The sequence below is a fragment of the Phasianus colchicus genome, chromosome 2 (assembly GCF_987193195.1).
Source record: "Phasianus colchicus chromosome 2, bPhaCol1.hap1.1, whole genome shotgun sequence".
In the NCBI taxonomy this organism is placed as follows: domain Eukaryota; kingdom Metazoa; phylum Chordata; class Aves; order Galliformes; family Phasianidae; genus Phasianus; species Phasianus colchicus.
In genome coordinates, this window is record NC_143437.1 from 32,573,349 (window position 1) to 32,587,363 (window position 14,015).

The 14,015-nt window shown below is 36.9% G+C and overlaps 1 long non-coding RNA gene across 2 annotated transcripts; it reads left to right on the top strand.

The window, feature by feature from the left end:
• Nucleotides 1-5,406: 5,406 nt before the first annotated feature.
• LOC116232922 (uncharacterized) lies at nt 5,407-13,222 on the top strand. Of its 2 annotated transcripts, none has more exons than XR_016464669.1 (3): nt 5,407-5,605; nt 8,361-8,425; nt 11,983-13,222. It is a non-coding gene; the product is annotated as an uncharacterized LOC116232922 (long non-coding RNA). The 2 variants fall into 2 exon arrangements; XR_004167831.2 differs by having other exon boundaries at nt 8,361-8,421.
• Nucleotides 13,223-14,015: the final 793 nt, after the last annotated feature.

The following is a 14,015-nucleotide window of genomic DNA, read 5'->3' on the forward strand; positions in this document are numbered from 1 at the left end:
TCATCATAAGTTTAAAGATCTTCTTTAGAGAAAACCTTAATACTTAAAATATGATACATCTGGGAGCGAATAATATTAAGAAATTCTGCATCATCTTTTGGTTTTGTTTTGTTTTATCCTAAGCCATCATCATTTGAATTAAGTAGGATTTTTCAGGTTTCTGGGTTGCATGCTGAAAAAAACAGATACAGTAAGGGTCATCAAGATCCTCTGCAGACCAAAATCTGCTGTGCGTGCTCATCTGTCTTTTATCTCTCAGTCATTTCTCTAGCCATTAAACATTAATGACTATTGAGTGACTCAGAAGCAGGGCAGGGGGCACTTCTGGAAGAAGTTCAAGTACTGTGCTGATGAGAGCAGTAGTAGCACCTGAACAGTGTAGAAGATATGTTAAGATGCATATTCAGTCATATTTCTCCTTTTATACAGAAATAGGAAATAGAATACTAAATAAAAAAGAAAGAATGATCATTTAGACCTGAGGCAAACAGGTGATGTAATCTATGGTGTTGCACTATTAAATACTATGAAGCTGGCACATAGCACTGTAAAAAGAAAATAAAGGTATTACGGGACTGAAATTTGAACTGAAAGAGAACACATGAAATAGCTCTCATGTTTGCCTCTGTGCAACTTCAGATATATGATGTATTTGTTGATGACTGTGGAGAAGTGGGCCTGAACCTAGAGAGACCTCTTTCAGCCCATGCTTCATCTTTCCATCAGAAACATATAGCAGTTCCCCCCCTCTAACTTCCTGCTGTGCCCCACTCTCTTAATGACCACTTTTTTTTTCCTGATATGATAGACAAGCTCATTACCCACCAAAGTGTTATTAATCTATGTGGCTGGCAAGAGATAAAATGATTATTACAACGTGTGCAGAGCTTTATGCTAAGTTGCTGTATGGTAACATTAAAGAGGCAGTAATTAAGCAGCATTAAATACTTTGTTATAGTATTATAGTTTTACATTTTCATTCCAAGCTTCATGTTTCAATCCAATATAAAGAAGAATAATTTTCTCTGGGTTTGTCATTGTTTTAGTTTTATCCATGTTTATGGCTTAATTGAATTGGACAGTTCTCTCAAAATTATCTCAGCCATTTTTGATCTATCCTCAAACATAGTTAATCAAAGCATGCTTCATTAGCTTCAGAGAAATAATCAAATAACTGCAATTTTTGTGATTAGACCACTCAAATTCCTTTCATATTTGTCAGGTACATTGTCTTCAAAGAGTATATGTCATCTTTATGTGTTGGAAGACAGCTGAGTTTCAAGGAACTGAACGAGGAAAATATTTCAAAGGCAGTCTTGTAGCATTACTTCTTGTATCTTCAGGAGAGGCTCTGGGAAACAGTGGGACAGAAGTATCTTTGTTTTATAAGACTGAGTTTTAAATCCTGGCTGTAGCACTGAATATGTGTACATCCAGGAACAAATTATTTTACCCTTCAGTCTTCATTTTGCCTCTATAAAATGAGGGCAATAGTATTTACAACACTTTCCTGACTATTTTAGAGGAATCCTGGGGATGCTAATGAAAAAAAATATAGCAAGACACTGGTACTCTGAACAACTAAGGCGTCATAACAGTGTTATAAAAATCTTTCTGAAAAGAAGCACTCCAGTTCCCGTAACAGTGTACACTTTTCTAAAGATCCTATTTTGTTATTAACTCAGTTTCTATACATGGACACTCTGAAAACATGGGAGTAAGTAGGTGAAAGCAAACAGGAAATTTTCAGCTACAAGAGTAGTTCCAGTTTTTCTCTCTTTCTCAGATCAGAGTTTTAGGTGATAACACAAAATTTTGAAATTTTCCTTTCCAACTTTTTGTATTTGTCCATTGCTCAGCAATGCAAGGCAAAACAAATTTGGTGAGCAAAAAAGGTTTTTGCGATTATTCTGATTCAATCATTTTTATCATTGTCTGCTGCCTTCTATTCCTAGCTAACCCTACACATACGCATGTTTACCTTATTGTCTGTACCAAGTTTCAGTATTGTTGGTGGCTTCTGTTTCACTGCCATGTCCCCCTGCTTTTTATTTTGTTCCCATTTCAGTCTGTGCCCTTGAAGATTTCATCTTCCTCTAATTGAGTCCTTGACATTCTGAAAGATAAAGAGATCTTAGGCATGCTGTTAATGTTCTCAAATTTACTTCAGGTAGTTTGGGAAGTTCTGGGAAGAGAATTTGAAAACAGAATTTACAATTTTGGAGATCTGGTATCCAGTGAGTGAGAAAACTAATTTTTGTCCATATGGTGAAATGAATTATTTTTCATGATTTTATCTTCCTCTTATGCACTTTTCTCACTCATAGTTTCTCTCATGACATTAAGATTAAATCACTCTCTGTGACCTGGCCTGATCTGCTGTGGTATCTTTTCTTCACTTCCTTTCCGTTTTATTAACACTTTTGCCCACATCTTTGTTAAATAGACAATCAAGGTAAGAAAAACTGAAATCACATCATATTTTTCTATTAAAGGGAGTATGAAGCACTCCATTCCGAACAGATCATTGCATAGAAAGATCTTCCTTCAAAAATTTTATCAGCATTTTTTCTCTGCAATGAGGCACAACACCAGGTGAGCCTGGTTCGTATGTTTTGGTTCTATCAGTCTTTTTTAATAACTCATGAAAACTACAGCAGTGTATCTGTAAAGTTTCATGATTATACAATGGGCTAAACATGACATGTTTAGTCCATGGCTAATATGTGCAAATAGAAGGAAGAATGTGAAAGGAAAAATTAAGTGTGTTGCTTCATACAGTAGGAAGTGGTGTGATGTAGGGAGAGGATGAAGAATGGGGATATCAAATACCTTTTAATTCTCTCTGTGGATAGGAATAAACTAATGCTGAATGATCTTTACCATATAAGGCTTCCTGAAGAAACTAATGAGTCACAGATCACTGAAAGTTTCCCTGTTGAGCATCTGCTTCTAAATTTCAGAACAAGACAGATGTCATATTTTTTATAAATGTCCTCAGAATATACACATATATATATATTAGTCATTTTCAGAAGCTTCAATTTCACGTGTGGGAGCAACTAGTTTTAAGATTGATTTGTGAGAAGTCTTGCTTGTTTTCACACTGTTATTTACCTACAGACTTAATAATGGGCTTTGTTCAACAAAGCATAATGCGAGTGTAGTTTTTGCAGTTTCAATATGAATTATAAAAAGTAGTGCAACTGTTCCTCCTCCATCCACCCACAGGTCACTGACAAGCTATCTCAAAATCAGACTGAGCCTCAGATGAGTTTTGTGGTCACCTGTCATAAAGGTAACAAAATATTTGATTCATATCTCATTTATAGAGGAGTTTTACTTCTCTCCACATCCGTCTCAGGCAAAAGTTAGAAATACTTCAATTTTCTGTTCTTAAGGGAGACTCTGAAAGGAACATTTAGTTATTTTCCATTGAATTGCCCTCCATAGAACTGGGGCTGAAGGATTTACAGAGAAACACTTGTACAGGGACCATTCCCTGGTGTCTTCTACCCTCACCCTGCCATTGAAAGTTTGTCCAACCTCACACTGGAAGAAAGGAATATGCTGTTGAAAGCAATTTTCTTCATACCATCATTTTAGAGAACTGCTGTTGGAAGCAGGAATATGAAGCAATGGAATTAGCCCTCCGGTAGCATGCCTCTGGATGGTTTCAGACCACTTATGTGATCAGGTTTGGATGCCTGTGGACAAACCACAGGGTGATTTTGATGATGGCAGTTTGAGGGAAGTGAGTGTGAAAGGTGACCCACTAGGTCCCCTAACTGAGGGAAGTCACTGACTTTAGTGGAGTTGTGCTAATTCACTTGGGGATCTAGCCTGTGTTTCCCTGTGCTCACAATACCATCCATATATGTTCTGTTTTGCTTCTATGCCTTTGATTCTTATTCTTTTCTCCATTAAGATTTGCCTTTAAGATTGCTGTTTAAATATATGGTTGAATACTAACAAGAAGTGAGCTCTGTTCTTATTTGGCTTATTTTCTGTGACTTTACAAACACCTGTAGTCATGCTGTTTATTTCACCATATGTTACTGTTTCATGCAGGCCAGTGTCTCCCAGGAGCCAGACCTGGCAGCCAACACCTGTCCCACTGGCCCACAGGAGCAGGCAGCTGAGGGCATGAGGAAAGCCCCAGACACAGGCATTGGGAATGTCCCTGGGGATAGGCTGAGTCTGGACCAAGATGTAGTCCTGTAGTCCCAGCCCAGCAGGGCCTGTGGCTGGGCAGGGCAGGATTGCAGGTACCTCTATCAAAACCAGACAGACTGTGGTGTCAGATATGCACCAGGGATTATCTGGTGCATTTTTGTTTGGAAGGGAAATACATTGTTGTTGGACATTTCCAGGACGCTGCCATCAAGGCAGAGCAGAGCACTGACTCCAGCCCTGTGCACATTCCATGTGCAGATCCTGGATGTGGTGTTGGGGTCCTCTGTGGGCTATCCTGGCATGAGATCTGTTCTTTGCTCCCAGATTCCCAGTATGACTGATGCAGCATTGTTTCCCCGGCAAGAACCAATATTTGTCCAGTCAGCCATGAAGTTTCTACTCCTATGTTTACAGATTCTTTTTGCAGAAGCTTTGGAGTCAAAGGAATGCTTGCTGTGAACAGTCTGTGTGGACTGATGTGACTAATGCCGTGAGCTGTACTTATGGTTAAGTTAGAAAACATTCATTTTATTATTAACACAAAATAGTTGCTGCACTGTTAAGAACGCTTATGTAGAAATTGTTTGGACCCAAACAAAGGATTTACCTCCAGCTATTATGAATCAGTCCTCCGAGCTGTAAGCAAAAATAATGCCATGCCATTTAGGTAATTAATTATCAGTCTTTAATTATGAGTAACAAATAGCCACTGTGACTGCTTTAAGAACAAATCCCAGCATAAAATTCGTCTTCACAATATATTTGTCAAAAAATAAGAAATAATGAGTATGAAGCAAACTGATTATGCAAGATTGGTAAGTAAAAAGGATGCTTAATGAATGTCATTTGTTTTTATATGATGAAATATGTGAACTGTAATTCACCCTGATGTGTGTTAGAATTTCCATGGGCCCATGCCACTGAAAAAGTATGATTCTTCTTTCACCATAAAGTTAAGCACAGATGAAAGCTTTGACAGGCATGGAAAACAACTAGCACCAGGTCACCACATCAAAAAACTAGTAAGTAAACAAGACACAAACTAGTACTTATTACAATGATGAATTCTGGTGATGTAGTGGAAAAGAAGTAAAAAGGAAATAATTCAAAGAGGACTCATTTGTTAACAATTTCCCCTCTGCAGTTTGACATCTTGTTTTGTTTCCCCTCCATCTCCTTCTTTCTTTTTCTCTTTTTCTTTTTTTTTTCTTGTATGGATGTAAGGAAAAATGTATGTCCCAGCCTGAGCTTATGATTGAGCACCAGGTGAAGAGGGTGGCTGGCCCAGGAAGCACAATGCAAGCAATTCACCTGTGCCTCTCATGTGACCAGAAGCTCATTTAAGGGCTAGCCAAGGGAGAATGTCTTCTGGATGAAGGCTACTTCTTGAGAAGGTGTGTTCTGTAGCTGGAGACCCTATTGCTAGTTGGTGAGTTAATGTTTCCATATGTATGATTTTGATATTCCTATTGATGCTTTACCTGTGTTGCAAAGGCTTTTTCAGAAGCAGTTTCACTGCTTCTAAGGGCACAGTGGATTATAAAGTTTTTTCACATCGTAGCAAATATACTGAGTAGCTGAATTATTGGTGTGTGTATGATTGGCTTGGTGTGTGTTTGAAGATTCCCAGTGCACAATCCAGTCTGCACAAAGTACATTTGGGGTTGTAGTGTCTGTTAGACTTTGTTCCATCAGGAAGTCACCATAGGCACCAGAATACAGGATTATGCCAGAGGACTCAGGCTGCTCTGACTCATCACTGGCAGTGACCAGATTAGAGATAACCTAGTCTAACTTAATATGATCTCCATGAGGAAAGTGTAGCCTACCTATGGGAAGACTAACTTAGAAGACATAATAACTGCTAATGTAAGTTTGACAGTTTAAATTATCACATTTAACTAAAGTACTAATTTTCTTCTATCTTAGAATCTGCATCTGTTTTGTAAAGTATAAGAGTCAAGGCATAGGAAGTCTAAACTGTGCTTCAAATTCCTGCTTTTACAAGTTATCAGACATTCTTTTGTTCTTATATAATGATTAAGTTTTGCTTCTATTTTTCAGTAATATTTTGTATCCCGAGTCTGTTCTTTATTATTTGAATTACTTTTACTCTCTTAATTGCTTTTATTATGTCCACAGATAATTCAAAAAGCTACACCACTGCAGAAGAGAAAAAAAATGCATGAATATTCAGCAGTAATCATATGAATAATTTCTTCTAATCCTAGTTATCCTAACCTGGCAGACAAAGGATATTACAGATGCAACACAACTTTGCTATTAAATGAACTACTAGGAAGATGCTTGTGTGGCTATATGTGAAAAATTATGAGTTTATTGGCTCTCATGATCTGGAAAATATTGGGAAGGAAATAGACATTGTCTCTTGATGTTGAAGACTGCAGACATTTTTCTATAACACCGGGACATGGGTAATAGTCTTATAGTTAAGCAAAGCAAGTGTACAATATTAATATCCCATTTGTCCAACCAAAATTATTAGGAAACTATGATTGCTTTATAATTAGAGAGGTATAGGATAGTTTAGGTTGGAAGGACCCTTAAAGACCAACCCCTCTGCCATGGGGAGGGACACCTTCCACTAGGTAAATTTACACCAAGGCCCATCCAACCTGGCCTTGAACACTTCCAGGGATGGGATATCCACAACTTCTTTGGGCATCCTGTGCCAGTTCCTCATGCTCACTGAATAAAGAATTTCTTTACACTACAACTCCACCTAGGGCTCACAAAAAAAGGAGCTACAAATAAAAGATTTTGGCAGCTCTAATGTTGTTTTGGAAGCCCCACTTGCAAAGCCTCTGCATTTTCTCTTTTGAATACTAACCCTAGGCAGTGCCCAGGTCCTACAGCCACCCCACTTAGGGCTCCCTGGAAAATGGTGAGGACTGAAAGGTTTTGGCAGTCCTTTTGTAGCCTTGGGGCTCTGTACTTTCATGATTGATATGGGCTGTACAGTGCAATTTTAAGTTCCCCAATTTTTTTGTGTTGTGTGGATCTTGAATTTTGGAGTCTGAAGTGCCCAGAACATGAAAATCCCTGAGTAAGATTCATTGTGGTTACAGTTTCTGTTGAAATTTGTGATGCTGAAAAACAGGAGAAAAATAGTATTATGGAAGCTGTTATTTCTGTTAGACATGTGCATGTTCACACAGTCCTGCAATCACTGAAACAAGCTGTTCCAGCACCTCCATGAACGTTTATATTTCAAGCCCACATTGGTCTTGGATGTAGTTCTTCATGTTGCTCTGCCAGGAGGTTATATTTCTATAAGTTTTGTTTTTGAATATATGTTTCTCAAATGAAAACTGAATCTTTCAGAAGGAAACTATAATTACTTGAAGGTGAAGGCAAAGGCCTATATACAAAGCCTTTATTCAAACAAACAAACAAAAAAAACCACGTTAGGAACGTGAACTTTGGTGCTTTAAATGACATTGTCGTACACTATCCTTTTCCTATAATGCTGTTAACGTTAAAACAATCCTTGTTCAGTAAAGAAACATAAAAGTAGCTATTACCATGTACCAAAAACAGTATACCGTTAGCCAAAGTCACAACGTTAACTGGTTAAATAATTGAGTTTGCCACACAAGGTAAAATAGTATAGTCCTAATTTTTGATCCGGCTCTGCCAGTCAAGATTTTTTTTCCCCACTCATTTCAATCATTTTAAATTGTGGGTGATTTGTATCTCCCATAAAAACTGTAATTGCATGTTGTTTTAACTAGGTAAGCCTAGGTAAAAATGTCATGAAACTATTCTTAAGGTACTGCTAATTTAAAGGGATGAAGTCATCTGTGTTTCTCAAAGTGACACCACAAAACATACAAACCTACTATAAATGTAAATGCCTTTGGTATGCTTCCTTATTTCTTTTAATCTGATTCTGCTTGAAAACTTCTTGTTACTTCATGTTTTTGTGGATTGTAGACCAGATGTAGATTTATAAAAGCAGATTTTTAAATATAGAAGAAATAGTTTATTTTCACTGAAGCCTACCTGGACATGATAAGGATTTCTTTTTATTTTCTCTCGATTGTTTATCATTTGTCCTTACTGAATTTTCAGGAGATGCAACAGGAAGGTACTTCAGAGAGAGGATAGCATCATACAAAGGCACATTTGCTTCATGCTGGCATCTTTGTTTTTCCTTCCAGAACTGTGTGCTCTAGAGGGACCAAGGAAATGGATCACTGAGGATCAAGCTACTCTACAAACGTGAGTCAGTATCCACTTTTTATTCATATAAGGTGGTAGAAAATGACCTTTTTCAATTAGTTTCCATGAGAACTTGCTTGTTTTACTATTTTTTTGGAGAACTATTGCAGCTGTTAGTCATGTCAAGAGGAAACTACCTTTTAGTGTCTTTCCTGAGTTAACAAATGCTATCTATGGTACTGTATACTCTTTAGTGATTTGTACATTCATGACTATGTTTGTGATCTTGCTCCTTGTAGTGGCTGTTATTTCTTTAAAAAAAAAAAAAAATATTACTGTCCATTCTGTTGCAAAAACTTAGGCTGCAAGCTATTAAACATGTACATATGAAATAGCTTTGCTACTCCTGCAACGCAGGAGTTTCCAAACAAAACAGCAAAAATACAAATTTGTTGGAATACATATTGCGGTTAGACTTGTGAAGGCAGTGTTGTCACTGACTGACAGGGTTGGCAGGGTGCACATAAAGTCCTGAGGCAACAGTTGTGCTGTGGTTGCTGTGACAGATCAGGGAAAACTGGCTTGTTCAGTGCCCTTGTTTGCCATCATTTAAGTAGAGCTGACTAGGTTAAGTAAAAATGAGTGAAATGTGATATTTGAAAGTTCTTTGACATACAACAGCAAAAAGTTTATTGGAAGTATTTCCCTTTTTTTGTCATCACCTTAATTAAGATGTTATGTTTTTAGCAGTAATTTACATGAAATACAGTTCGTTCTTGAGACCCCTTTTATTTCAATAGGAATTCAAATTTATAGCACTTTTAGCAAAGAATTTGGGGCAAAATTAGATGTGATTGCTACTTTGACAAGAATATAGTGTGTATATCATAGAATGGCTTGGTTGGAAGGAACCTCAAAGTCAAATGCAGTTATATCAGATACCATTTTGTCAAACTGCCTTTCTGCTGGCATCTGTCACGTGGCAACAAAATGTCATGGAATATTGGTGGGAAGGTTTGGCCTCTGCTGCCACACTGCCAACATTCACATCCGACTTCATGGTCCAATATAATAAAATAGTAAGCACTACTTTCAAAGCAGCCTTTGTATGTATTTTATATAAATAAATAAATATATATATATATATGCACACAGGTTATCTATAGAGAGACAGAAAAAAATACAGTATGTTTTCAAATTTTTCATCTTCTGAGTCTTTCTTGCCTGATGAGATATTTAGAATACCTTGAAGGCTTCTGATTTGCTCATCAGCCCTATAGTTTTCATCCTGCATCACTTCTGGTTCATAGGATAAGATGGTTTGTGTACATTTGGGACTGTTTTAATATATAACCTTTTATTGGCTTATTTTCTTTTTTACTTGCTATTTCCTTATATTCTACTAAGCAACTTTTACCTGATCTTTTTCTTTTCATAATGGGTTTGTTATTTATATACCCTGCAGCACAAAATTTGAAATGATGCATGAAGTCAATTGGATTTTGAATACTGCACTCTTTATTATCTACTTCCAGCATACAAAGATACTTAACAATATAATGACTTTTCTATGAAGCTGTGTAGGATCTCTGGGCATTTGTATAGAACAAAAGCAGAGTCATGGCTCTTCATCTAAGCGTTGAATCTTGAAAGACACTTTTCTAAATGTTTGAAATCATACATTTGAATTTGTAATTCAAATGTTTACAAAAAAGGGGGAATAAAAGCATACGAGACTGAATCATTTAATCCCTGTGAAATATCATGTAGAATCTCAATGGAGACTGTCTGAGAGAAAATCAGGAAAGTATTAAAATCTTCCTTTCAAAACTGGTTAAATTGGAGACCATTGTAGCGTCACTCAGCTCCATCTTAATGCACAGATAAACTCAGAAACTTAGAGTACTCTAATCAACTTTAAAAGGTAGTTCAATCTGAACATGATTCTTAAAACTAGGAAGATTTGGTCTCAATAAGCTTCTTCGTGTAGATCTAGCTATAACTAGAAGTACTATGTATTCAAATACTGCTGAGAGAACCAGACCTCTTATATCATTTGAAGGTCAGGCTTTATGTCATGTCATCCATATTAATACATACGGAGATGACATATTTTACATAGGACAAAATATTAGCTCAGATTAAAAATATGGAAGAACTCAGTTTGGCAGACAAGAAATGCTTGGCTACTTGAGGATATATATTTGCGCTAATTTTAAGAACACAGTATGCCCTGTACTGAAAAAAGGTGTCGTGGTTTTTTGATTTTTGGTTATTGGTATTCCACATCATAACATCATGTAGTGCACTGGGAGTTAAAGTGTTACTGCTCCAGTTCTGGGTACTTGTCCCAGAAGAGAACAACAACTACATATATCCCAGAGGACTTTGTTTTCATGGAGGAGATAAAGCCCCTGGCAAGGTCACAAGACCAGGCTCTCCTCCCTGCTGCTCCACCTGAGCACGTGTTTTGCCTCAGTATTAGTGTAAGGCCTTCATTTTTTTTTTGGACACTCTCACATTATATTTGATTTATTGGCTCCAATTCTAATTATATTGTACTATATTGTATTATAGTGTGTTATCTTGCATTCTGATGTCTTATTTAGTAAATTAGTTTGTTTCTTCTCAGATCACTGCCACTGTTCTGTTTGGGGCCCGTCTCTCTACCCTTTTTCCTTATTCCTTTCCAGGGTGTGGATCTGCAGGTCCCTCCACCCCACTAGTCACAGAACCAGGCCAAATCAGCCCATAAACCGTTGACAAAAGGCGAGGTTGTTAAATATCCAAGTACGTTCTTATGAAGTTAAATAATGTGTGAATGAAATCATCCTCTACATTTGGAGTATTTCACTGAGAAAGATGACTCTCTTGTAGACATCTGGGTCCACAAAGTTTTCTACTGATTGCTATGGGCTATTCTAGGCAGAATAAAACAAGGAAAGTGCTCATAGGAAATGAATCTGGAAAGGTGAAGGATTGTCATTTATGTGGAGGTAATTTTCCTTCCCACTCAGAATAGAGGGAAACTGTAGTGTTCTCTTGCACTAGAGATATGAGGAAGTGCTATGTGACCACAATAGAGAGGTATTGCTATGTGTTTGCTCTGCTCTCATGCTCTTCCCCAGGAAGTCACTGCTCCTCTCTGCTGAAGATGAGTTGTTAGGCTGAGAGGACCTTTGATCTAACCAAGCTCAACTTACCTTCTCATTTCTCGTGTTTTTCAAGTCTGTAATCCAGGCAAGAGAATTTAGATGCACAATCTATTATTGCCATAGAACTCTTATGCAAAAAGAATCTGAGTTGTATACACTGCACTGAAGCATAAGCCATAAACATCAAACTATCATTAGACCATATCTGAGGGCCACTGGGACTGCAGGCTTGACAACGCTGCCTGATTGGCCTTGTTTGTTATGTTCATTGTCATTCAGAGCAATTGTCAGCGCAAGATAAATTCTTGCAACAGCGTCTATCATGATAAATTTTGTGGCAGACTCCAGCGCTTTCTTTCCCACAGTCTTAACACTCTCAGAGGGAATCTTCATTCATCTTTATGGTAAATGATGAATCTAGCAGTCTTATGTTGAAACTTCTCTGCTTTTCTTTTTAAACTTTCAGGAATTTTGCATGACTATTTGAAATGTGTCAAAGCAAGGCAAACACAGACTACCCAATCACATCCTTGCAATTCTGAAGAAAATGCTCTGGCAGCTGGATCTGATGAATCTTGGGCTGTGCTGTTAACTCAGTCCAGAGGGACAATGTGCTCTAAAGATTTTGCAGGCATCCTCTAGCTGGCATTTTCACCTCTTACTAGTGACTGTGAATGACAATATTAGCAGGCTTTGGAAAAATTCGATGAAATACGTACTGTTTTTTTTTTTTTTAGCTGCAGTTCTGATCATCTTTTTATAACTAGAGAAAGAATAGCTGAGTAGCTGTGGAAAGGGAAAAAGCTTCTTTTAACAGTCCTAGAGAACGAACAACATTGTCTGTTTTTTCTTGCCCAGTTGTTACACCCTGATCAATACAATTTAATGTTTTGCTGAATATAAATCCAGTAAAAAACAAAAATAGGTTTCCTTGGGTGAGGATTAGCTGTGTTCCCTTGCATGTTTGCTTCTAGCAGTACACATTTGAACTTGTGGTTAACAAACATGTAGAATCTGTGCTAGTTCCATTCTGCACTATGTTAAGTGAAAAGTAAATTTTATAGCCAAGAGCTACCAAATACTGCAGTACTAATCCCTAAGACTGTGTGGCTCAATAAAGAAGAATTTAATGAAAAAGATGCTGCAAGGGACTTATTTTTTTGTTCCACCACATTAGTTATGAGCTGTAAAAGTCCAGCAAAACAAAAACCAAAAAAGAATAAAAAGCAAAAGTTGTTATAACATTTATTATTCTGAAGTGTTCAGTATTTGTGACGTTGATTTTTCTATCACCATGGCAATCACTGGACAATATGACAGCATCTGAAAACAATATAAATATTTATTTGCATGTAATGTTTTATCTGGAAGCCACTGCTATCCAGAGAAAAAGATTAAGTACCTATTTATTCAAACTTCTGCAGATGTTCAATTTGTTTGGTTTTATTTATGTATGTTTTTTTTTTTTTGTACTGGTAGGTGTATTGATATACTACAGGTTCAGATAATTCTTCACTTTTTCCCAGGTAATTGTGCATTATTTGATTTATTGTATTGTTAACACCATTTTCCTCTGTCCTACTTTGTTAGGCCATATTTAAGTAATATATGTGCACATCTGATATCAATCCAAGTGAAGTCTGAATCCAGATTTAGATGTGACCTTCTCCCTAGGATATAACTTTTTCTAATAAAAACTGACTGAATTAGAAGCATGAAGAAATGGCTCTCTTGTTTTTTCCTTAACTATTTTTGCCTACGGGTTTAGGAAAATGCTTCAGAAATCAGACCAATTTTCTAGCTTTCTCATTTTATATCTTGCTGACAAATTCTGTCTTAGAGTGTCTGTATCTCATTGTCCATTCTTCTTTGCTTCAGGGCATCTCATGTGCTGTATCTGTTGAATGATTCCATGAATGAACTGGAAGATGAAATATAGTGCTTGTCAATCATATTTTTAGATGACACAATTCAGGGAGGGATTGTAAATTCATGGGAGAATGAGAATAAAATACAGTGTAATCATCATGCACTGGAAAAGTGGTCTGAAATCAATCAACTGGATTCACTAAGGATACTGGCAAAGTGGCTCACATAGAAAATAACAATCAGTACAAAATTAATGAGATTAAATGCACATGGAAAACTTAAAGTTTAGAAATGAGGGGGAAAAAAAAATCCTGAATAACATGTGATGGTTACTTTGGATTTCGTTCAATTACTGCAAGAGAAGTCTCCCCAACGTTGCTTAATAGTATTTAAAGTATGAGAGGACTTACAGTTTTCACTCAGACTTTACTCTAGTAAGATTCTGAAGCACTTTATATTGAGAAACTTAGAAAAAAAAATGAAAATGTGAGACTCCATTCTATTCCTTCTCATTTTGAATCTTCTTGATATAGGCTTTTACACTGGAAGCCATGTAATTAATAGGAGCTAACAAACCTAAAATATCTGCCTTTAATCCCATAAGACATTTCATGGATGGGTAACACAAAG